At 36.2% G+C, this 27079-nt stretch overlaps 1 long non-coding RNA gene across 1 annotated transcript in view; it reads left to right on the forward strand.

The window, feature by feature from the left end:
- LOC141371000 (uncharacterized) overlaps positions 1–24835 on the forward strand; it is a 126925-nt gene extending 102090 nt beyond the window's left edge. Inside the window, exons 4-5 of the long non-coding RNA XR_012375581.1 lie at positions 14816–14941; positions 24629–24835. This is a non-coding gene — a long non-coding RNA (uncharacterized lncRNA). The remainder of the gene's footprint in view (positions 1–14815; positions 14942–24628) is intronic.
- The last annotated feature ends 2244 nt before the right edge of the window (positions 24836–27079 follow it).

Here is a 27079-nt window from a genome sequence, read left to right on the forward strand (position 1 = left end):
CGGTCTCAAAAGGCTAAATAGGATGTGCTTCCGTTTCTATGACATTCTCAAATCAACAAAGTTATAGTGAGGGAGAACATCACTGTGGTCTAGGGGTTGGGTTTAAGGGCAGTGTGTAACTATAGAGAGAGAACAAGAGGTTTTGGGGTGATGGAACTGTTTTCTGTCCTATTACGGGCATAGTTACATGTATCTCTACATGTATTACAGTTCACAGAACTGTACCTCAGAAGAAAAAGTAAATTATATATGATACTTAAAAAATAAAATCGTATATGATACTTAAAAAATAAAATTAAAAATCTTTGAAACCACCCAAATTCATAGGAGTATTTCTAAAATGTTTCTTTTCTGATGTTTCACAATATGTGCAAACACTACCAGTATAAAAACAACACAAAACCAAACAGAACAAAATAACAAAACAAAACAGCAACAGCAAAGCATCTCCAGGTGAACTGCATCCATACAAATAATGTATTGTTGGAATTCTGTAATTACGGCATGATCTGTACATGCCTTATCAATCTGGTATTAAAGTATCCTTCTTTGGGGTTTATTGTCAGAAAACTTGGCTTCATGTAACTACTTGACCTTCTTTTCTTTCCTGTTGATATTTTGATGAATAAGTTTTTACTCCAGGAATATATTCAGTGGTTAATTCTGAAACCTTTCTTTGATTTTTACAGACTACCCATATGCATAGTAACACTTGAATTTTAATGTACTCTCTAAAGATTATCCAAAAGCACTTAATGAATACTCTGGTTCACGTAATAAGATATTTCTATTCACACCTCAGGATTCCAGAGTACATACATATTGAATAGGAATTAATATTTATGGTTATTCCCATAATTATTCTAAAACACAGAGAAAGCTATAAAGGTATTATCTGATTACTGACCTAACAAGATCCATCTCCAAATGCATCTACTTCACAAATTTAAGAGTAATGACTTAATTTATAAGAAAGATGCAATTTACAAACTCTTCACATGTCTGATACAACTAACGCTAAACACTGTGTTTAAAAACATTGGAGTCTTTGAAACTGTGCATAGATTTTCGCCTCAAGATTTACCTCTTTTGCTCCTCTGGCTGAAAAGTTTATTGGATTATCTTTTCTTGAGGTGTTAATTTAAAGAAACCTACCTGAATCTTTCAGAGAAAACTTGGCTGTTTAAAGGCCAAAATCACTGTATTTTTACTAGAAGTACAGTTTTGCAAAGGTGTTTTAGAGGACTTCATACAAAGTGGTTTATTTCTTCTTCCTTTTAATGGAACAAAGAAATATTACACTAAATTATTCATTTCTTTTACAAACATCTTTTTTTTTGTTTTTTGTTTGTTTTGTTTTGTAAAAGCACTTATTGTATACCAAGTCTGAGAAGGGTACTGGGAATACAGTGGCTCTATGGGCTGAATTATGTCACTCCCCACAAAGAGTCCTAACCCCCAGGACCTCAGAATATGACTTTGTGACTGTATTTGAAGGTAGGGTGAAATTAAGTTAAAATGAAACCTTTACAGTGGGCCCTATTCCAATATAACTGATGTTCTCATAGAAAGAGAAGATTGGGAAACAAAGATGCACAGGGACAAGACCCTGGGAAGGTGTGGGAAGATGTGGGAAGAAGGTGGCCATCTACAAGCCAAGCAGAAAGGCCTTAGAAGAATCCAACCTTGTGGACACCCTGACCTGGGACTTCTAGCATCCATAATTGTGCAAAAACCACATTCTGCTGTTAACAGCCACCCAATCTGTGGTACTTTGTTAAGGCAGTCCCTGAAAAACTAATACCAGTGGTGAAAAAAATGGATGCAAATATATGTCTTACAAATACATCATGTACCGGGGTAGATACAAAGATACTACACAGGCAAATATTAACATAGATTTTATCTGAGAAATTGGGGTGCTATAACAGAATAAAACAGGGACATAGACATATTTTTTTAGAAACAAGGAGGTGATATTTTAAGGTGAGGGCATGAGAGTCACCAGACTATATTAAAAAAAAATCATTCCAGGCAGAGAACACTATATGGTCCAACCTCTTGATCATATGTAAGGAACAGACCTCAAACTAAACCTAATCTAACCTCTTGAGACAGAAAGAGCTTGTCTCCCTGAAATAATGGAAAATGATTTTTAAATTATATCATTTAATGTTAATTAAAATGTATTTACTTATGGTTTATATTTATATTTTAATCAAACATAAAACTTACATATTTTAAAAATATTTATTTAAAAATGTAGATGGAATTCAGCGTGGAAGAAAATAGGTTGTAGGCAGGGCTAGATCAAGCAGAGAATTTTAAGACTCACTTTTGAATTTTCAGCTTTTTAAAAAATTTTTTTATTGCTTAAGACTGCTGCAGTTCTATACTCTGAATGTTGTCTAAAACTACCTTCTACTAAGGTCTAGAAAAGAGTAGAAAATTAAAGTGAGACATTTCAGATTTCTTTTGGCTTTAGTATTCTGTGACTCTAGGAACTTTTTTTGTCTATTAATTATTCTATATTGCTTTGAACATTGGATATACACTCAGCAGGAGGATGGGTTAAAAAATATTTGCTGTAAGATTTAAGCCACAGGCTTTTAAAGTGTCCTCTCATTGGTACAGTTTGTACGTCTGTATGTCTGTCTGTATATTTGGTCACTCACTTACCAAATGTTGATTGACCATCAACTATGTGCTCACTTTCTGCTAGATGCTTAGTGGTTTGTTGACACTATTCCTCCTTTCTTGGTCCTTAGAGTCTAGAATGGGAGACAAACATTAAGAAGCCCAATAAATACATACATCATGGCAAGTTGTGATGCGTGCTTAGAAAGAAACAAAGTGGGTACAGAGACTGGAGAGTTTAAGTAATGAAAGGACAATCTCTTCAAGTTGAGCATTTTCATCCTTAAAGACGAGAATGAAGTACGGACAAACCAGTTATGGGTAGAGGGAATTGCAAAATCAAAGGCCTTGAAGTGGGAATGACTTGGGTACTCCAGGAGCTAGAAGGCAGCCAGAATGGTAGGGGTAGGATGTGGCAAGAAGTCACAAAGGAAAGCTTGAAGCACATTATGGCTTGGTAGGATAAGGCCAGGAGTTTGGATTTTATTTAGTGTGCAGTGGGGAGCCAATGAATGTTAACAGGGTAGTTAGTGAATTAAAGAAAAAACTTAGAGGGGCGCCTGGGTGGCTCAGTCGTTATGCATCTGCCTTCAGCTCAGGGCATGATCCCAGGTCCTGGGATCGAGCCCCGCATCAGGCTCCCCGCTCCACGAGACACAGCTTCTCCCTCTCCCACTCCCCTTGCTTGTGTTCCCTCTCTCTCTGTGTCTCTCTCTGTTAAATAAATAAAACCTTAAAAAAAAAAAGAAAAAAATTAGAGCAGAAACGTTATGAATTTGTTCAGTGATCTAAAACTCAAATTTCTTCTCGTCCTTAATAAGACCGAGTCTTTTAAGATTGTATTTTCTTTTATTTTTCTGAACTTTGACTATAGGTGCATGATTAATTTAATTCTCTGTCCAGGCTGATTTTTACTGAAGCTACTATATTTCATTCAGTTTAATTTACGGGATTTTAGGGCAGTATTGTATATTGCATGGGAAGAGGGAACATATCCCCTTTCATAGAAATACCTTCAGTGAAAGAATAAAAGTTGAGAGAATGATGGCATGTGTGCATTGTTACCTGAAAAAAATGTACTGACTGACCTCCATCATTCCAAATCTGGTTTTCAAAAAGCCTGAACTGAAACCTGGCTATAGTTCAATTAAACTCAGCTCTATTTGGGTACTCTTATCAGGTAAAGAAAACTTCTTTTAACAGGTAAAATTAAACCAAAAAAGAATAAATCCATTGTGCTGAGGTTTTCTTTTGAAATTTCAGCAGTGGTATAATTAAAGAAGGATTTCTGTAGAGGGAGAAAGAGGAGCAAATCAGCTATAGGAAGGAGAGTACCTTAAAAAAACAGCAAAAAGTATTAAGGTTAAAGTTATTTAAGAAACACAAACCTTTACTGCATATAAAGAAGTTGACTTCTTTGAGCTTTTTGAAATTTCCTTTCAAAGGCCAGGGGAAGACATTAAAGAAGAAAAATGTAGGATGAAGAATAGGAATAGTTTCAAGGTATTATGATGTTCAAACAAAACCTAGAAACTCTTGCAGATAAAACAATGAAAGTTCTATCATTTGAACATTGAAAACAGAACCACACTACATAAGATATTCTGTAGGTTGAAAACAATCTTTTCCCCCAAAAAATACTCAATCACAGATATATAAACAATTTTTTCCTTTATAAATATACTAGATACTCATTTTGGTAATTTTGGAATTTGTAAAAAGGTAGAAAGAATATAAATAGGCTCGGTATTTCTACCACTTAAAGACAATAATGATGACGGGTTCATACTCTTCCAGTCCCTTGCCAGTGTTTAATTGTTTGGTTGGGATTGCGTTCCATCTTCAGTGCAGTATGCTGTCTCCACCTTCAGTTCCCCATAACCCTCCCTATGATCAGAATCTCCTGGTGACTCCATGCCCAAGTTCCACGGTAGTCCATGTAGTAGATGCAAGGCCATCTGTAGAAAAGCATCTCTTCCATGAGGCAGTCAATAAACTAGTTACGTTTTACCTAATACTCTTACAGCCTTTGCAACATGATAACTTTTTACCATCAACCTATTGATAGTATTCACTGTTTACAGATTTTACACTACCCCTACATTCTTGGAATTAATCCCACTTTGTCACACTTTCTTTTCGTTCTGGGTCTATTTTGCTGGATTTTGATTTTTTGAGATCTGGACATTTTGCACTGATATTTGTAAAATAGATGGTTTTATGATTTTCTTTATTTTGTATTGCCTTTGTAATTTTCTCTTAATATTAAGGCTTTATGATCTCAGCAAAAATGAATTTGAAAGATTTTTATTTTCAGATGTTCTCAAACTGTTTAAGTAGCTTAAATTGCTTGGAGGTTTTCTGTCTCTTAAACACTTAGAAGTGTGTATAGGATAGCTTCTGCCTAGTGACTTTATTGAAAGCTTTTGGTTGTTGTTTTGTTTTTGTTTTTGTTTTTCATTTGCTTTAATGATAACTGGTTATTTTTCATTTCCTAGGTTTTTGGAAATTTTGCTATTCAGAACAAATTTGTATTCAGTTGAAGTATGTATCTCTTCATCTATATACTGTTTATCTGCAAGTGTGTTTTATATTTAGCTATGACATATACAAATACATTTATTTTTGTCTTTTAAAAGCAAATGTGGATTAAGTGTTAACTTATTACTAGTACCACATTTCAACAGGATGAACTAATTTTTCTTATCCTGTTTTCTCAAGATAGATCTGCATCCTATCTAACTTCTGATAAAAACCTTTTTTATTTTCTGAAAATAGCAGGTTTGGATCTGATAGATTTTTATAGTACACATTTTTACTTTTCTCTCTTCTCTTTCTCTCTTCTCCTCTATCTTTGGTTAACTTATCAAGATGGGTCTTCCATTCCATTTTTGTCTTCCTTGTTCTTCCTGTGTTCTTATTCATAAAACTCAAATAAGAGTATTGCAGTAAAATATTTGAAATATTTTCCCTACTAAAAAAGCAACCAGTTGAAAGTTGTGCTTTACATCTTAATATTAGGAACCTTATCATTTTTAGTTTATGGCTGAAGTAAACATATAATGTATCAGATATTGAAGGGGGCAGGTCTCTAACCAAATTACCCTGTCAGTGGGTGGCTGGAGACACTGTCTTCATTGACTTGATCCACTGCTACATAAAGTAAGATAGTTATACACCGATAAAATGACAGAGTAACAGATGGAAAATCTATTAGTGAGAACATCAGAGACCAAAATACCAGTGCCAGTGTGATGGTGGTGCCAATTCTGTAGTCAGATCAGTGCTGGGGAAAATCGAATTTCAAATTTTGCCTCAGCCAGAGTGCTGGGGTTAAGACAAATAGGATATTAATATTCAGAAGTGGGGGAAAGTCAGAACATATTCCAGCAGCTTAACAGGAGCTGTAGCTTCGTTGGTGCCATTATTAAAGTGAAATAACTCAGCAGGAGGTGCTGGTCATCCATAAGGAAATCAGGCAGAAAGGGCAGGATCGCTAGTAAGTAGAGCCAAGATGTTGAGAGAGAAACTTTTCAGTCTGACAGCTGGATGGTAACCTAACCCCTATCCTTTGCTAGCTGGGTGACTCTGAGCATTACTGAATCCATTTAAATTTGGAATCTAGTAGGCTAGAATTTTGACCTACATCCCCGAATTTCCTTTAAAAGACATCATGTAGGGGCACCTGGGTGGCTCAGTCAGTGAAGGTTGGATTCTTGATTTCAGCTCAGGTCATGACCTCAGCGTCATAAGCTCAAGCTCTGCTTTGGGCTCGGTGCTCAGTGTAGAGTCTGCTTGAGATTCTCTTTCTCCCTCTCCTTTTGCCCCTCCACCCCCTCAAAAAAAGTGATTCAAGAAAGAATTTTTACTGATGAAGCTAAATGCACTCTAAAGAGTATTTTGGATTCTTAGCATGTTAATACAACGTTTGGGGAGTAGACTGATTTCCCAACATAAAGAACATAAAATTTACTATTATGCTATTGAAATAGGGAACAGTGAATAAATGTTTTGTCTGTTTGTTTGAATGAGTGAATAAGCAAATGTCTTGTTAAGGTGTACAGCTTGTGTGGCCTGAAAAAGCTGTGAGAGCTGACTGATTTGAATTCGTTTCCATGATTTGTGTTTCAAAGAGAAGCCAAACCTCAGATGCCCTGATGCTCCTGAGTTTAGGGACTATTCAAAGACAGATGTTTTGCAGGTTTGCTCATAGATATCTTTTCTGGCAGATCTACTCTCGGCATAATGTGTGGGCTGCAGTGAAACAAAGTTTGCAACTATCTAGAATTCTCACAACAATAGAAAGCCTTTGCAAATCCAGGATATGGAATTTGGTAGCAGAAATGTGAACACCCCCTGCCCCCGCCACCACCACTGGGTCTGTGCCTTCTTGTAAACCTCACTACCATCTTATTTGCCATGTAAACATTTCCCCATAGCCCCAGAGACTTCCATAGACAAATTTATTAAACTTGTCTTATCCAGAATGTTAATGTTTCTGTAAATCTTCACCATCTGTTGTACCATCTAATTGCAAATGTAGAGTGAACATAATTCATGATTTTATCATAATAAATTTAGATAAGTGATTTAAATGCACTTGAATATTCTTTATTTAAAGCAACGTGGATTTCCAGCTTTCCTGTCCCTCGCAAGGAACTGTTGTGAAGTGCGAGGCTATCCTTTCTCAGTACTCCGTGCCACAAAGGAATTTTCTTGAAAAAAAAAAAACAAAAAAACTCTTCTCTAGGCCTGCTAGACCACCTCCAAGGGTAACAGGCAGTAAATGAGATGCCATTAGATTAAACCCAAGCTGCCTCCTAAGAAACATGAATAATTGAAATCCTTCACATACATATTTATCTCTTCCTCTCTGCTTGTCAATCACTCATCAGTGGCCACTACTGCGAACATACCTGCCTACAACTCAAATGCATTATATTTGACCTCCACCTCAGCCCCTTTATTTCAATCTGTAAGAGGATTTTACACTGCTCATTTTAAAAATATATCTATAAAATGTCTTATTATCCCTATAAGAAAATCACATTTAAGGTAATTGTCAAAATATTTCCATGGTGCTGTTAGTAAATCACAAGCTTATATTTTGTACATTTCTGAAGTTTCTTGTCTACCTGATTTGATAATTATATCATTTAATGGGTAGGGTACACATTTAAAATAATAATAAAAAAAGTTGTTTCCATGAAGTGAACAGTTCATTGAGAAATAAGTGGACAGATGGTCTAAACCTTTAAACGAAAATCTAGCCATAGCAGTGTGGAGCTACTAAGCCCTTTTGGAATCCAACACAAAATTTCTGAGCCAGATTCAGCTGTTTTCTGAGGCTTTAAGCAGAGTCGGCTTGAGTAGACTGCAAAGTAGGTCATCTGATGTCACGGCTGAATGTACATTGTGAGCCATTTCATCTGGGTGATACTACAGTCATCAGGCTTCTGGCTCCCTGGGTTCTGCTCAAACCCTTACACCGGTATCACACCCAAGTAATGATACTTGAGCAGATTACTCTTCTGCTTATCCTGTAGAATATGAGCAGCGGGAGTTAGGATTGTGCCTTCCTTTTCTGTATTCTCAGAAGCTAGCATGGCGATGACATGTGGGAGGATGCACAACAAATACTTGCTGGATCCGGGACTTGCATGTGTGGAACACAGTGAATGTATGTTGAATAAATGCCTATGTAGAAAATATCTCTGGTGAGAAAAGAAAGCCCATGTTTTCCAAGGGAGGATCTTTTGTTTGTTTGTTTGGTTTGGTTTTACTGTTAAAAACGAAGACAATAGAAGCGCCTGGGTGGCTTAGTCATTAAGCGTCTGACTTCGGCTGGGGTCATGACCCCAAGGTCCTGGGATCAAGCCACACATCAGGCTCCCTGCTCCGCGGGAAGCCTGCTTCTCCCTCTTCCACTCCCCCTGCTTGTGTTCTCTCTCTCACTGTCTCTCTCTCTCTGTCAAATAAATAAATAAAATCTTTAAAAATAAAATTAAAAAAAAAACGAAGACAATATTAGCTTGTCTAGTCAGTATATAAAAACTTACCTGTTGAAAAAAAAACTGCTGGGCGCCTGGGTGGTTCAGTTGGTTAAGCGACTGCCTTCGGCTCAGGTCATGATCCTGGAGTCCCAGGATCGAGTCCCGCATCGGGCTCCCTGCTCAGCGGGGAGTCTGCTTCTCCCTCTGACCCAACCCCCTCTCATGCTCTCTCTCTCTCATTTTCTCTCTCAAATAAATAAATAAAATCTTTTAAAACAAAAGAAAAAAAAATTGCTGAAGGAATGGTAGGAAGGAGCATGTTCGAGGGTCACCTTAGAAGGCTGTGAATTTCTTGCCAATAGCTTCACTTGGAAGGGCATCCCAGTGATGTCCTGGGGTATGCTATCCTTCGCTGTAAGGCGCTGCACAGAGGTAAGGTAAAGGTCACTTCAGGGGTTTGTGATTCTGCCGCATACTGTTTCAACTCTTGACACCCCAGCTGAATGAATCTCTCAGATTTAATTGGATTTTCCTTCAACTTTGAAACCATTCCACTCGAAAAGGCTCCAGGTCAGTTGATTTATCTAGATATTTTTGGATAAATGTATACGGAGAACCCACAGTATCTTTCAATAAATCAGATTAAAAAGAATACTTTAAGTGTAGCAGAGAAAAGCAAAGATGAAACAAATAGCTCAGATTCAAATGTATGTATAGCTGATTACAGTTCTGATATAAGAGCATGGAATCTAGTTCTACCCAAGTAATTATTATTCTAATTCTTCCACTAAGTTATGTTGCATTTAAATATTTATGCTCATAATACTTAATATTCATATTTTTGTATAGGGTTATTAGGAAAAGCAGAAGAATGTGAAGAACCTGGCTCACTCTCCTCTCTGAGTGAGTTCTGGAGAATCAGCACCTATATCTCCTCTAACCCGGAGCCTTTAAATGTGGATAACTCAATCATGGACCAAGTGGCTGGTTCTTAATAAAACTGAGTGCTCCTTGGGGTGCCTGGGTGGCTCAATCAGTTAAGGGTCTGACCCTTGGTTTCTGCCCAGGTCATGATCTCAGGGTCCTGGGATCAAGCCCCACCTCAGGCTCTGTACTCAGCAAGGAGTTGGCTTGAGATTCTCTCCCTCTACCTCTGCTCCTCCCTACCACTTGCACACACTCTCTGTCAAATAAATAAATAAGTCTTTAAAAAACAAAACAAAACAAAACTGAGTGCTCCTTAACCCACTCTCTTCACATCTAAAGACTTGGTCCTTTTTATGTTCCTGAGTTGCTGTGCACTGCACTCAGCTATCCTGCATTTACTCTGCTGTAGAAGTTATGAACTATGGAGCTAAAAAGTGATGGAGGTTGTTTCTCCTCTTGCTTTTGACCTTGGGTATAGTGACTGCAATCAGAGTAATCTTTCTAAAATGCAATTCTTCTAATGTTATTCAAGTACTCCTCCAATAGCCCATAAAGAGCTCTACACACAAACCTGGGCATTCATCTCTCAGCTCCTGTAGGCTGCTAGGAATTAGGTTCTGGTTTTAGGACTTGACCTATTCCCTTATCTTCAAAATATGTGACTTTAATCTTCTTCCTTGTGAATGTGCCATAAACAAAAGTAATAATTATAACACAAAGTCTTAGAAAAAGCCATTTTATTACATTTAAGTAAAGTTATTTACTGCAAGAACAGGATATGATGCATAGATTCAGTCATGACTAGGTAGACTTTCTAATATTGCTCTTCATAAGCAGAAAGCCTCCTTTCAGTTTTTGTTGCACATTTGTCATTGATGGCATCCAGTATTTTCCAATAATAGGTGAAACTATAAGCCAAAACCAGTACTTTTCTGCATTAGCTGCAACCACAGTGAGGAAAAATATAAAGAAATGTAAAGAAGGCAGAAATAAGACAACTGTCTGTAGCTTATTGTGAATTTATAACAAGTATCATTTAAACCTCAAGTTAATTTTTTTATTATGTTAATCACCATACATTACAACATTAGTTTTTTATGTAGTTTTCCATGATTCATTGTTTGTGTATAACACCCAGTGCTCCATTCAATACGTGCCCTCTTTAATACCCATCACTAGGCTAACCCATCCTTCCACCCCCTCCCCTCTAGAACCCTCAGTTTGTTTCTCAGAGTCCATAGTCTCTCATGGTTCAGCTCCCCCTCCAATTTCTCCCCCTTCATTTTCTTCTTCTTCTTCTTTTTTAACATATAATGTATTATTTGTTTCAGAAGTACAGATCTGTGATTCAACAGTCTTGCACAATTCACAGTGCTCACCATAGCACATACCCCCCCCAATGTCTATCACCCAGCCATACCATCCTACACTCCCCCCACACTCCAGCAACCCTCAGTTTGTTTTCTGAGATTAAGAATTCCTCATATCAGTGAGATCATATGATACATGTCTTTCTCTGATTGACTTATTTTGCTCAGCATAATGCCTTCCAGTTCCATCCACGTCATTGCAAATGGCAAGATTTCATTCCTTTTGATAGCTGCATAATATTCCATTGTGTATATATACCACCTCTTCTTTAGCCATTCATCTGTCGATGGACATCTTGGCTGTTTCCATAGTTTGGCTATTGTGGATATTGCTGCTATAAACATCGGGGTGCATGTACCCCTTCGGATCCCTACATTTGTATCTTTGGGGTAAATACCCAGTAGTGCAATTGCTGGGTTGTACGGTAGCTCTATTTTCAACTTTTTGAGGAACTTCCATGCTGTTTTCCAGAGTGGCTACACAAGCTTGCATTCCCACCAACAGTGTAGGAGGGTTCCCCTTTCTCCGCATCCCCGCCAACATCTGTCATTTCCTGACTTGTTAATTTTAGCCATTCTGACTGGTGTGAGGTGATATCTCATTGAAACCTCAAGTTAATTTAAGAATTTAGCAAAATTTCCCATTATTTTTAGGCGTAAAGAGTTATACCATGAGAACAAAAATCTCAGTGCCTGATCTCCACTGATGGCATCTTCTTCAGAACCTGTGAAGCTGGGACTAAAATGACCATTACAGGGTGACGATTAAATAGGGACTAGCATTTATTGAGAATCTTCTATGTAGAAAGACTTTTTTAATCATACCTGACTAAAGGTTTTTACCAGTTCATCACTGAAGAAGAATTGAAAGGATATCTTATATATAGATAGCTCAATATACTTACATGCATATCAGTATTGGAGTAATCTGTACTATATTTTCATCTCCCTGTGAGCTCATCCAATCTTATCTAATTATTTTATTGTTTGTATATAAAGTTCTGATTTAAATCAAAACCAGCAAAAACATTGTTTTGAATGGCCAAGTCTAACATGCATTATCTCACTACCACAGTTAAAATTTTAGAAACAAGAGTGAGGCAATTGAATAATACTATATGTACATACTATATATATGAATTATATACATTATAACATTATATACATATCTGTATACATATACATATATACTGTATGCATTCTATATATGTACGACATATATACATTACATATATACTTTGCTTTAATAAAATAAGTTTTTATCTACATTGGCTAACAAGTGCTTTAGAAAGTATAGTCTGTTACCTGATGCTGGGTCATGAAATTAATGAAATAGCACCAGCATTTTTTTCATTGAAAAAGAAGAGGGTGGAAATATAAGAGTGCAACACAAATAGAAAGGTAAGTGTTGCTTCTTGAAACTTTTGTTTCATAAAGAAGCACACACACACACACACACACACACATATATATATGTATAAGAATATTATATAAAATGTATTTCTTACTGTGAAGGGTAGTTAAAAATTTGGGGAAGCCCGAGCTATATAATACAAAAATGCGTAAGCTGATTAAAGACCCCAAATATCTATTTTGCTAAATAACAGGAAGAAAGGAAAGAGATAACAAGTGACACTGACTCTTCCCTCAGATTAAGGCTTAAAGATTTTTAGGATGAGGATTCTTTCCCTCTCAGTCATTGTTTTGTATGAAACGTCTCTAAAATCATCATGGGTATTAATTAAGAACCAAATTCAGAGTTTAATATTCAAGGTTTGTTTCACTAGTGAAAATGCAGCGCTACTTACACCACCCACAAACAGGGATCAAATCTTGTCCCAGGCAACCGTCTCTTAAATGTGTTCCCTCAAGAAGAATCAGGTAATGATGTTAAAATAATCAGGGTAGTTCTACCTCTAATACTGAGGAAAAGACAGCAACTAAGAAGAGCAGAGGGAGACAGAGCAAGAAGGTCATGTAAAGATAAAAGTGAAGAACAGGAGCAAATTCATTCTCCCCAGACCTTTCCACGTCAGAGAAGCAGTCTGAAGCTCTAATTTACCTTATCAGCTGTGTTGGGATTCCTCCCAGGAAGAATTGCTCTGCCCAGAAGACCTCCTGTTCCAGCCTCACTGAAGGAAGAATACCCTGAGGGACATTGTCCCTCCAAAGGAACCCAGCCTTTCACTCCTGTCTGCACACAGTTAAAATTCCAACCACAGTCACAATGGCTAAAAAATATCTTTGTCCTGTAAACCTGGTGCTAATTCTCCTAAAAGAAAATTAACTAGGAGATTCAACCATATCTTCCCTGTATTTGTTCTTTGACCCTTAAGTAGATTCACACTTAACTAGCAGTAAATAAGCCATGGTGATTTAATGCACAGTGTAAGGAACTTAGATAATATTTTATTATAATTATATATGTGATAAATATCACTATAACACCGTTCATATTACAATATAGAAATGTATCGAGGTAACATTTTACATCTAAAGTGCGCAGTGTTATAGGTCAAATAAACTCAAAAAAGCTTAATTAATTTAAGAGAAGCACCAACTATGATTTTACCTGAATTTGGAGGTGTTCCTGTACTACAACATTTTCATTGTTTGAGTTTTGTGAATTGATTACTTCCCTGTGGTTAGTTTACTTACCCCAAGTTTTCCACTTCTACTGCTTTTCAGCTGAATAATTTCAAAGAGCAATTATCTTTCATGTATGGGAAATGAAATACCTCTATGATTTTTGGAACTCTAAAATATTTACTGAAGAACTCCCAAGTACTTGCAGAGATGAAATATATATTTGGGGGAGAAATTTTCTTTTCCTTTTTTTAAGTCTCTTTTCTTTATACTTCTTACAAAAGCTTTTCTGGCCCATGAATGTCAGTTGTTATTATCAAGGGCTGTTCTGGAGGGCTTTGAAGATCACTTAAAGACCAATATCTGCTAGAGGAGAATGAGGCTAGGAATTATGGGGAAGCAATTCACAAAGAGTTTGGTGGTCTTTCTTTTGAAATTAAAGAAGAAAAAAAAGAGAGAGATTCCAAACATAAAAAAAGAATAAAAAATAAAATAGTTCACACCTATGAACTGCCAAGAAATAAAAAAAGATTATAACATTTTTCCATATTAACTTTAGCTCTCTCATCCTCTTTGTGTTTTTTATTTGTTTGCTTATTTGTAATAAAACATAAATCCTTCTCCACAATATTTGTTCTCACCCACCTCCTTCTCCATGAGTAAACTCTACCATAAGTTTGGTATACTTTGAGACATGCTTTTGTTTTTTTTCTCTTTTCATTGAATAGTTACACAATTTCCTCTATAAAAATAAATGTAATAATGTAGGGGCAGCTGGGTGGCTCAGTCGGTTAAGCTTCCCACTCAGGTCATGATCTCATGGTCATGGGATCAGCCCTGACTGGGGCTTCGCGCTCAGCAAGGAATCTGCTTCTCTCCCTTTCCCTCTCCCCCCTCCATTCACATGTATGTGTGTGCTCTCTCTTTCTCTTAAATAAATAAATAAACCTTAAAAAAATAAGTGTAATAATCTATCTACCTCAATGGGTTATCATGAGAATTAACTAAATTATACATATAAATGCTTATAATCGTGCTTACCACATACTATAAAGTCAAGAAATTTGGTTAGCTAGTAAGTTGTTAGCTAGTTACCAATAACAATATCCACAGATAATATATACTATTCTTTAAAGGTGTTTTAACTTAGGTTGAATGCCATTGGAAGTGATGATAGTTGACCTTATTTGGTCTATAAAAAGAGCAACTTTATATAATTCAATTATTATGTAATGGTTTCAGATGTATACAGTACCTGCCACCTCCACCCCTTATCCACGGTTTCACTTTCTGCATTTTCAGGTTCCATGGTCAACCATGGTCAGCATATAGTCAGAAAAACCTAACTGCTACATCAGGATGCCGACATCATTCACCTCACTTCGTCTCATCTTGTTGGCATTTTATCATTTCATCATCATCAGAAGGGTGAGTACAGTACAGTAAGATATTTTGAGAAAGAGTGAGACCACATTCCCATAACTTTTGTTACAGTATAGTGTTATTCTGTTTTACTATTAGTTATTGTTGTTCATCCACCTCTTACTGCGTCTAGTTTGTAAATTAAACTTTATCATACCTATCCATATATAGAAAAAAAAACATGGTGTATATATATATATATATATATATATATATATATATATATATATATAGGGTTCAGTACTATCTGTGGTTTCAGGCATTCACTGGGGGACTTGGAACCTATCCCCTGCAGATAAAGGGGGACTGTTTATATATATTACATTGCATATAACCTTTCAAATACAAAATTCTTTTTAGTATTATTAATGACTAGATCTGTGTTATTAGTATTTACTGCTTGACAGAATTCTATTTTGTCATCATATAGCAATTTATTTAAGCTTTCTCAACTGAGGTTCTGCTACATTACTTCCACATTTTCATCATTATAAATGGCGTAGTGATGGACATGATTGTATATGCTTCCTTATGTGTGAATTAGTTCATATAAAGTAACAAAGTAGGATTCTTAGGTTGGATGGTATGCATGTCTTTCAATTTGCTAGGAGTGGTGGAATTACTTGCCAGTGTTGTTGAATCGATGTACCTTTTCATTAGGAAACCCCACCTTACCCAAGGTCATAAATATATTCTCCTGTATTTTATGCTATAAGTTTTAAGTGTTTGTGTATTTATTTTGACTTTCAAACAAGAAGACCATCATAAATCTTCTTGATTAAGCAAATCTAATTTTATTATTCCTATATAATTAAAAAAAAAGCCATTTTGTCAGAGTCCTAAATGTGTCTTTGAAAGAGCTCACCAGGAGAGGATGTTTCCAGATGAGAGGTGTAACCTCCATGAAAAAATTAAATGAAAATACTAGAAAATAAAAACACAGTACAGGACACCTGAGATCTAGATCCTGGATCTAGAAAACAGTGGATTTGTAGAGAGATAGAATTGATTTATATTGGCCAAGTTTTGGAAGGCAGTGACATACATTTTGAGTGTTCTTCATTACTTTAGGTAAATACAAATTTCTGTCTGGTATCATATTCCTTCTTTAATATTCTTGGAGAGTAGGTGAGTTGGCAATGAACTCCCTCATTATTTGTTTGTCTGAAAAAGACTTTATTTCCCCTTCATTAAAAAACAGACATTTTACTGGATATTAAATTATGGGCTGAGATTTTTCTTTTGGCACTTTAAATATATCTATCACTGCTTTGTCTTTTAGCTTGCATGGTTTCTTAAGAAAAGTCTTGTATAATTCTTACATCTTCATCTGTAATGTCTTCTTTTCATCTGACTTCCTTCAAGAGTTGTCTTTTGTTTAAGCAGTTTGAATATGACAATATGACTCATTTATGTGTGTTGAATTTCTTTTCTTTACTTTTCCATTTTTTTGGATAGAATTTGATGATAATTTTCCCTGTTGGTGTTTCTTGAGCATCTTGGATTTGGTTGCTGTCATTAATTTTGGAAAACAAACTATTATTTCTTCAAATTTATTCTGTCTTCTGTCCCTCTTCTTCAAGGATTGCAATTATGTGAATGGTGGAGAGTTTGATATTGTCCCATACTCTTGGATGCTCTGTACTTGACTTCTCTTCCTCTACTCCTTTTCTCTCTTTGTTTTTAAGTTTGGATAATTTCTCTTTACCTATTTTCAAGTTCCCTAATTCTTTCCTTGGCTGTATTAAGTCTTTTTCTCAATTGCTGCTCCATCCTTAGATTTACATCTCCTCTTTGAACTATGCTTTAGACAAGGTATGTCTCTTACAGTGAACTTGTTATTCAATGCTTGTTGGACTTATGGTTGGGAGTGGGAGATGTTCTCGGGCATCTGATTAAGCTTCAGACATATATTTTATCCTAAATTTCAGGGATGTTGTCTTTCCAGTATTCTTGCCTCTCTCCTAATGTATCTCTGACAGCAGTACATATCCCTGCCCCTCTGCAGGGTAGAGGACCCTTTCTCCCCCCATTCTCTTCTGGCTACAAAAGATCTTCACCAGTGCCCTAATTATGACCATGTTTGTCCCCTTTCCTCGTCCTTCACAAGTGAAGTCTTTGTTTCATAGGGGAGAACTTTGTATAAAGCTAACTTTAAATCACAAACTGTTCAGGTTTATGTTTCCAAAGAAGAAGTTTGGTTACTGAAGACTTACTTAAGTCCTAAAGAGGTGTGTCTATTTCAGACAAGTTAGCAAATCATCACCTACCACAGCTAGCAAGACTCAGGGGTTCTTTGAATTTTCTCCTAGTGATTGGTTTCTGAAAGTTGTATATGGCTTTTAGACTATCAAGAATAAGTAACTTACCTCCTGTGATAGTTCATGCCTTAGTTAATACACATTTATTGATTAAATTGTAATTTATTTTAGGAAATATTTATGTCCTTCTTGAGCTAAAATGGTATGTAAATAGATGGGGCGCCTACTTGTCTCAGTCAGTGGAGCTTACAACTCTTGATCTCAGGGTCATGAGATTGAACCCCACGATGGGTGTAGGGATTACTTAAATAAAACTTAAAAAAAAATATTTTTAAAAAATGGTGTATAAATAGAAGGAATTGATCTTTGAGTTCAAGTCATCTTTACTGTATGGCCGGATGTCATCTATAGGTTGAATAACAATAGGATCAAATGGATTCATCAGGTTGTAAGGCCCTGGCAGAGAACTTAGGAAAACTAAGAAGATGTCTTTGTAAATCCTGAAGCATAAATGTCCAGGTCTATTGTTGACCTTGCCAGGAGAAGGCAAGGAGGCATGGATTATCTTGATCTAAAGCGACAATAAAGAAAGCAGAATACCAGTCTGTGACTGTAAATTATATAGCCTCATGTGACATGAAATATAAAACTGTATTTGTTTTTGGTACCACAGGGAAGTTGGAAATAACTATTTTATTTATGGCCCTGTGATCTTGAAAAAAATCTATATCCTTGCCTGTTTCTTAACGTGGATCATAAAAGTATTACAATAACTGTTACATATAGAATGTATCTTTATTAGGTTTTCATTTATTGATTTAGCCTCTCTTGGTTCTAGTTTTAGAGAGTGTTGTGGGAGAGGAGGTTTGGATGGGTTTCTCTGAAACTTCAGGGGTTCAGCCTCCACAATTCTGCCAATATCCATGGACATTGTAGTGCACAGAGATTCCAGTTCTTTGTGAAGAACTTCAATTTGGATTGGATTGAGACACAAGAATAACAGTAAGCCAAAGTCTAAATTATCTCTGACCTTATTAGGAACGGGAGAATCCTGAAGGATTTCAAGAAAGAGACTATCAGGAGAACATTGAATCAGGCAATTTGTACAGTATACCCCTGTCTATGAAGTTAGCAGCTCTGATGTCACAAAGAAGGAAAGAATATTATCAGTTAAATATATGAGAGTGAGTGTCCAGGGGGCATTAGAGATACCTATCACCCGAGCAGTTTGTTGACTTGGAAGCTAAGGTTATATAAGAACACAATACTTTATGCTTGTATTGTAATATCTGTGTAAATAAATAAAAAAAAAACTTGCAAGCTTGTCCTCTAATATTTAGATAAATTTCTTCTTGTAGGCTTAAAGATAAAACAGAAAACTGAGCATTTGATTCCTCCTTAGGTCATCTTTATCGATAGCCTACTTTTTTTTTTCCTTTTACTTTCTTAGTTATCACTGGACAATTGTATTCTCCCCCATCCCCCAATATCAATTTTATTCGTGGTATATGCATTGGTATCCTAAGAAGAGATTTCCTGTTAGAATCCTTAATGACTGGGATGAGAACATTTAGTTGTTTTATTTGTTAGGACATCAGTGTATTCTAGGTCTTATTCTAGTTTTGTTCCACAGCCTCATAAAAATATTCAGTGAGCAGAAGATTTGACAAAAGGACTATTTTCCATTTGACTTTTGCTTGTGTATTAAATCCTCTATTTTCTGTTAAAGCTTAAAAAAAAAAAAAGGAGAGAGCTGTGTTCACATTTGCTTCAGGATCTACTCCTGAGTATTATCTAAAGTTGTTAAAGAGCTTATCCTTAATATCTCCAATAGACTTATCCTTTCCTTGCTTGCAGGATTTGACTAGAGTCAATTTTCATCAGAAAGATTTTGGAGATAGTCATCAAAAACCTTGTTCAACATCTAAACCTTTTATAAACCCCTCTGATTTGGGGTTAATGCAATTTGGGGCCCCTTCAGTGACCCTCAAAATTTTTCTACCTCTGCCCTTCCCATCTCAATTTATGCATATGAGATTATTTCTATTATAAACTAATTAATATAGCTCTGGGAGCCCCGTCATAACTGAGTCAGTGAAAAGTGTTTATCTTCATCTGGAGAGCAAAGTTTTAAAAAATACAATTCAGCTTATAGGAGATAAGAAAAGAGGAATAAGGGAACCAAAAATAGATGGAACATACAGAAAACAAATAGCAAGACAGGAGACTGAAATACATCAGTGCTTACAATAAATATAAATAGACAGAGCACTCTAAAAGAAGTGAATACTGGTAGTCTTGATAAAAGGGCAAGACCCAGTTCTATGATGTTTCTAAGAGATATACACTTTGAATATAGACAGCCAGAAATTTGAAAGTAAATGGAAAAAGATATTCCATGCAAATACTAGGCATATGGAAGCTGGTGTACAAATAGATTTCAGTACAAGGCATATTGTTCAAGATAAAGAGTAATATTTCATAATGAAAAAAGAGTCAGTTCATAACGAAAACATAATTTCTAGAATTTGTATTTGTTTTGTCCTTCGGTTCAGCCCATTTTTATTTCAATTCCCTTTATCGTTTCCATAATTCTTTAATCAATATACACACTTAAGTAGAGTCTCTTTCAGAGTTCCATTCTTCATACACTTGGGATCCTGATTCTTTATTCTAAATTTCCATTTTATTTTATTTTTATTTGCTTCCTGCATGCTGATTTCTCACTTCTGATGATCACGATTCTTTATTTCTCAGGGATATTTTTGTCACTCTGCCTTGCTTAGACAGGTTTGTGCTTGTACTGGCTGAATTAAGACTCTCATTTCGACTTCAGCATCTGACATCTCGGGGATCCATAGGGATCTTCATTTTCCTCTTTCCATGAGGTCACTGAAGGTCAAGCCCATAGCTTACCCAGTTTGATAACCATTTTCCCCATTTACCTCTGTAGTTTCCCTCCTACCATGTTAACTATGAATAAGATCAACTAAATAGAAATATATATATATACACACACATATATATATTAGGACTATATATGTATATATATTATATATATATTTTTAATCACATTTGCAAAGTGCCTTTTGCCATGGAAGGTAACATGCTCAGGTTCTTAGGGATTAGTATGTGGACATCTTTTGGGGGAATGGGGCATTTTTCTGCTTACTGTATCTTTCTTCGTAGGTTGTATCACGGTTTATGATTATAGGTTTTTGTGATTTGAGCATTGAGTGGGTTGAGCATTTGCCTCCTCCTCTAAGTTATAAACTACAGAGGTCATTGTTTTTACGACTATATCCCCAGCATCTATTAGCACAGTGTCTGGCTCTTAATAGGTGTTCTGTAGGCTGAATGAATAAATGAATTGTGTCTTAAAGCTAAGATTAGTTTATCCTCAAAGCAATGGGTATACTTCTGTTCAGATATTTTTATAATTCCCTACAAAGTGTTATTTAATCACATCAGGATATTTATAATTGACTTTACTTGTTTTAGTCCTGTGTTTACCTACAGTCTAAATTCAACTGATTACATGTGGCAGTATTGATTACGTATTTTGAGGCTTTGTGCTTCTTGCTCTGTGCCATGAGCAACATAACTAATTGCCTAATTAAAACTATTCATGCAATATTCTGTATTATAAAGTGGCATCAACTGAAACTATTCTGGCTCTGAAGCTAAACCAAATGTTCCATGGTCTGTAAATTATGTAGTTCAATTGTAGGCACTGAAGAAATGGCTAGCTTGCCAACTACTAACACAAAGTACATTTTTTATATGCCAAATATCTGATTCAGAATCACAGCATTAAATCGAATGTTTGTTGATTGGTTTAAAATGTGCCAACCTGAACATTTCTGGAATATAACCTATATTTCCAACCTTTGTAAAAGGCTCTACTGTATATGCCATCACCCAAAGAAGAAACATGAAAGTCATCTCTATTTTCCCTTTTCTTCTCGCCCCTGTATCTGATCAATTGCCCAGTCCTCTTGAACATCTCTCACAACATTTCATCCTCTACATCCCTCTGTTTGCTTTATACTCTGATTATCTCTTAGCAGAGTATTGCAATCATTTATAAGCTGGCTTCCTGAATCCTGGAGATGCATCACTGGATACCCTTTCTTTACATAATGTGGCTTGATTTTTTCCCTTGTTATGAAAGTGTCATTTGAACGAGAGGAGATTTACTATTTTCAATTAAAAAGACACTTTTAAAACACAGGAAAACCTTTCAGGATAGAAGTGGATGCCAGTTTGCAATGGCCTCAGCTGATTCCTAAGCCCTTGAAGAGCACCTCTGTCTTTTTAGTTTATAGTAGGAAACACCAAGCTTTGATGTATAAGTGAGAGAATGTGTGTGCCTATAGATATGAACTAAGTATTTGAAACAGGATCTTAAAACTACCACGTTTCCTTGACTCTGTTTTTTTTTCCTTCTGTTTCTCTATAGCACTTACCAAGTGGGATTTATAAAGTCCAAATTTGATTTTATACAGCCCTTCAATAAAACTCTCCAATGGATTTGGTAAATAATTGAAATTAACACTTTCTTCTTTTTCTTTTGTGGTATCTAGTATACTCATGATTTGGTTCCCATTTACCTTTCAAAATCCATCTTCCACTGTTCTTTCCCCTATACATGACATTCTGAGAAAGTGTTAAGTATTTAAAGCTCCCCAGTCATTTTTTTTTGCCTCCTTCTTATCTCATCACATTAAATTTCCTCAGCTTAGAATTCTATTTCTTTTCTTGTTTTATAATGAATGTGTATTTCTCCTTGATATTCTAGCTCAGTTTTTGCTCCTTCTCCAGAAGCCTTTCCAGACAGATACTTCATACACGTGTCCAAACAATACTGATCATACTTTCCTTTCTACCAGGCTATATCATATAACATGGATCCTACTGTAATCTCTTGAGCAAATGAATTCATTCCCCTTAGGATTAGGCTGAGTGCCAACCCATTCTGAAAAATACCTTCAGGCAGAGCACTGAGGTATTAGAAGTTATGTGACATGATCTTATGAGGACCAGGATGTTTCCTAATGGGTTTTGAAATTAAAAATGTAGAGGGATAATTCGTTCAGTCAATGGTCTTTATTTTGATACTAATCTAAAAGATTTCTTTAAAGCCTTATATTTTACCGATTGAGTAAGGTCAGCATATAGGAATGTTTCACTGAGATGTAGATATTTTTCTCATCAAAGAGGGAACAGAGTTTTGATAAGTGGACTGCACCATGGATGAATATGAAAATTCGATTGTAAAGTGCGTGCTTGATGCTAACAAGAGGCTCTCCTCAAACAGAGTGGGAACATCTCCACCCTGAAGCCCTTGACTACAGTCAAATACTGCATAAAATCCTTAGTGTGTTAGTTCTCTCTAGAAGGATCAATTATTTTGTTGTTTTGGTGCAGGTGGATTCTCCAGAGCTTTTTCACCCTATGTGTGTAAAGTTGTGTATTTCTGTGGAATCAATGTTGGGACCCTTGTTGGCACAGATGACAGCATGAAATTTCTTGTTTTTATTCACATAAAACTTCTGATACAAAAAGTCTTGCTTGTTCAAAAACTAAGCAATATAATTACCAATGAGGTTTGAAAATCTTTTCACAGGAATATCTCAAATTTTGAAAAGGATTAGAGAAACTTATCAGTTTTGGGGTTATTGAAATTGGCTTTTTTCTTGGTGTTCAGGCCTAACAACAAGAAAAAAAATGTATATATATATTGCCTTAACCACACGTGGCAAATGTGTTACAAGAGAAATGAGCCTAAACTTAGAACCAGAAGTCTCAATTTGGATCCCAAACCCTCTTGCAACTGGTTATGTGATACTATATTGTTCATCTACTGATTCTTAGTTCTCTTGTCTATAAAGTGGTTGATAATAATGGATTATTACAAAATTAACTGTATGGTAAAATGCTTTTTAAAAGTTGATGTTCTTCAGTAGTATTAGTTACTATTGTATCATTGGAATATTCATAAAATGTCAAAAAATTCAAACTGTTAGAGATCGAGGCTGACATACAATATGCATTGTAGTTTGCTAGAGTCCATTTGAAGTGTTGAGTATACAGGCCACCCCAATTATTAAATACTATTATAAGCCTTCTTCCAGAGGGTTCTCCTTCCTGTTATACTTGCAAATGTGCATTTAGAAGTAATTGAATGCTGCTCCTCCTTTATATAATGATTTCAAAGTTCTCATAAGTTAGGTAACTGTAAATTAACTGAGTTGCATTCAAAGATTCTAAAAAACTGTGCTAGTAGTAGTCAGACCTCCACTGGATTCATGGTAAATCACAGGAGTAAATGTGGTATGTTGGACCTCTTTAATCTGCAAAGAGCTACACAAAAAATATGTTTGTGTATGTGCAATTATATGCAAATACATGCAAACATGCCTATATTTGGTGGATATGTACAATAATCATGTTTATATTAACTTATATAATATTAGCTATAAAATATGTTTTTTAGATTTTCAACTAGCAGTGATTCTGTTTTCAGCCATTTATATTCAAAGTAGTATCTCTAAGTAGCTGTTCCACTTGCTCTAAGTAGCTGTTCCATTTCTCTACAGTGCTTTTGGGGCATGTGACTGAAATGCAAAATGAATGACATACTGAGAAAGATTGACCTCCATGACTTTAGAAGAGAAAGATTTCAAGCCTCTGGTTTGAAATGCCAGATATAGACATAGCTTGGGCACGTGGAGAATGTAAAGACTTAACTTTATAAACGTTTGTCCAGTTGCTCAAGTAATATATTTCAAAAACTTAAAATTATTTTTTAAATATTTCATAAAGTATTCATAAACGATTATACGTATGCTGGATTAAGCTAGACTTTTTCTTTGGTGTGATTTATAAACTTTTCTTGGTCTTGAATAATTAGTTGTGTTTTTCATCAGGTTGTAGATTTAGTGAAAACTTTTTTCTATTCTGCTCTATAAAAGTTGACTAAAAAATAATTTTCAGGTCTAGACCATGAGCCTAGAAAAGTCCAATACATGACAGAGTGGTCAGTGGAAGTAGGAACAGAAGAAAATTTATTCTCACTGAAACTAGAGAAATTATCTTAAATAGGATTTAATGGTAGAATGTAGTTATTTACCATGTGCTAGACACTGGAATATGTGGTATATGTATGCTTTTTTATATTGTTATCACCACAGCTCTGTGAGATAGTATAATTATTCTCATTTCATTGATGAGAAAAAAAGGAAAATATATGTAATTTATCTAAACTATCATAGATATTAAGTGGCAGTACTGCTTTTTGCTATTATCCTTTTTTTCCCCAATATTTTTATCTTTGCTTTAGATAAGGTGGCCCATTATCATAAAAAACATCTTGCAAATACAACTCTTTTAATTTTTTTTTCACGCTGCTCCAACTGAATGAACCCAGTGGCTGAATTTATTAACTCCTGAATTTGAAAAACTGAACTTCTGAACAAAACAGGGAAGATTTGAATCACTGTCAACAATTTCCTTGAACCCATGATGTTACCAGTTCTGAGATATTCCATGGTTTTGTGTACTGCCAAGAAAGAATTTTTTTAAAAGTCAATTAAACACTGACACATTGTTTTATTGCTATATAATAAAGTATCACATGTGGAGGGACTTAAAAATTACTGTTATTATTATTATTATTTTTAAAGTTATTATTCCACAGGTTCATGGGTCAGAAGTTTAAGCACAGGCTAGGGAAGTCCTCTGCTCAGGGTCTCATCAGGTTGAAAATAAGGCATCCAGGTGCTGCATCTGGTATCTGCCACGGCTGCTTTCACAAACTGGTTATTGTTTCTGCTGCCATTTTCTCCAAAACAGAGGTGCTCCCCTGTCCCTTTTGTTCTTCGTGCTACTAGCTCCGGATTCAATGAACAAAACAGATGCCCTTGATCGCTGACCCTAACTTGTATGTCTGTGCCTTTGCTGCAAAGGAGGCTGGAAAAGCTAACAGATGGACTAAGCTCTTTGTTACACACAGTAAAGCACCTACTGTTTGTTTAAGCAAAAGGGAATTTACTACACGATACTCAGTAACACTTAGAATCTTTAGGAGCACCAAAAGTAGGTGTGTTGAGTGTTTCATGGCCAGGAAATCAATGGGTTATTGCATTGTGAGATATTTCTAGTGATATACAATTGCTGCTCAGCACAACTCTCCCTCAGGACTGGAAACCAGATGCTCTACCTCAACTTCCCCCCAAAAGTCTACATGTATGGCTCTGCTACCAGGCTTATGAAAATATCTGATCACTACGCTGGCCTTCAGTTCTTATGCATCAAGGTCTTACGTGAAGCTATAAGACTTGTAGAGCCTAGGCTCTATGTCTGATCAATAGTTGCAAGGAAGTATGGGGCATGTTTACTTCCCTAGTTTCTAAAATTGAAGACAATAAACCCATTAGAATGGATGTGGGGTGAACCAATCTACCATATCCATGGCATTTTTAGGTTCATAATGGAAGATGAACTCTGTTTCCCATCAAGACATATGAAGTACAGTGTTTCCTGAACATAGGAATTGGGTTCAAATACTAGGCAGACCCAAAATGATCCAGGTTCAGGGGTGAGGTGAGTGATGTGCTCATCTAGGATGCAAGATTTCAGGGAGTACCATACAACTCAGTAATCAAGATAAAAAATATTTTAATGTCAGTTTTTTAAAAAAGCAAAGTTAATGCAAAAAAAATCCATAATGAGCTAATGTTCAAAATTTTAAATGAAGGATCATGGCATGTCAGCCCTCCTGGAGGCTGAGGCAAAGGGAAAAGTCAGTAATACTGATACTGCCTTGAATCTTCTGCCTGAGGCAAGTGCCTTGTTTACCACACATCTCAGCACTGAACTGGGACAGTCCCACACTAATTCACTATATTTTTAAAATGGCTGCTAGCAGTCCTATGGTTACCTATCACCAGCTTAGCCACTCCAGTGAAAAATAATTTCACGTTTCTGGTATATATATGTGAATCCAGAGAACATACCGATCGATTCTGGTTTAGTCGTGGCCTCTTCGTGAGCCATGCACTTTGACTAGAGGGATGGGGATACTCTGAGTAACCACCAAGGCTGGTCAGTCTTATCTGGGACATGTGGAGGTTGGTGGCGGGGGAGAAATTCCCCAAAGGAATGAGAAGAGAGATGTAAAAGCAGAGTGGGCAGACAAAACTGTAACGTGACTGTTGAGTGTGTCCAGATTGCCGTAAGAACCTCTGTCCTGAACCTTTTACTTCTATGCTTGCCTCCTACTCTCTGCTCTGTACCTAATATCCAGGTCAGCCTTCAGTATGCAAAGCTGATTGTATGTTTCAGCGCAACACCCCTCAATAGCTTCCCATCTTGCTTAGAACAGAATACTGAATCTATGCCTGCTCGACTACACTCTGCATGACCCTGCTCCAGCCTTACTTCGGTTTCAGTTTACCCTACAAGCCACCTTTCTTCCTCACTAGGCTCCCACCCTCCTGCCTTCACGGTGTTCTAGTACCATGCCTCCTTCCACATTTCAGGAAAGCCACACGTGCTTCTCACCTGGGTAACTACACAGTCTTCACATCTAAGTTTAAATGTCAGCTTTTCAGGGAAGTCTTTCCTGACATGCTAATTTAAAATGCCAATATTTTGGGGTGCCTGGATGGCTCAGTCATTAAACATCTGCCATTGGCTCAGGTCACAATCCCAGGGTCCTGGGATCGAGCCCCGCATCGGGCTCCCTGCTTGGCAGGAAGCCTGCTTCTCCCTCTCCCACTCCCCCTGCTTGTGTTCCCTCTCTTGCTGTGTCTCTCTTTGTCAAATAAATAAATAAAATCTTTAAAAATAAATAAATAAATAAATAAATAAATAAATA

Source organism: Callorhinus ursinus, unplaced genomic scaffold, assembly GCF_003265705.2.
Source record: "Callorhinus ursinus isolate GAN/ISIS: 27379988/994484 unplaced genomic scaffold, GSC_fseal_2.0 scaffold52, whole genome shotgun sequence".
Classification (NCBI taxonomy): Eukaryota; Metazoa; Chordata; class Mammalia; order Carnivora; family Otariidae; genus Callorhinus; species Callorhinus ursinus.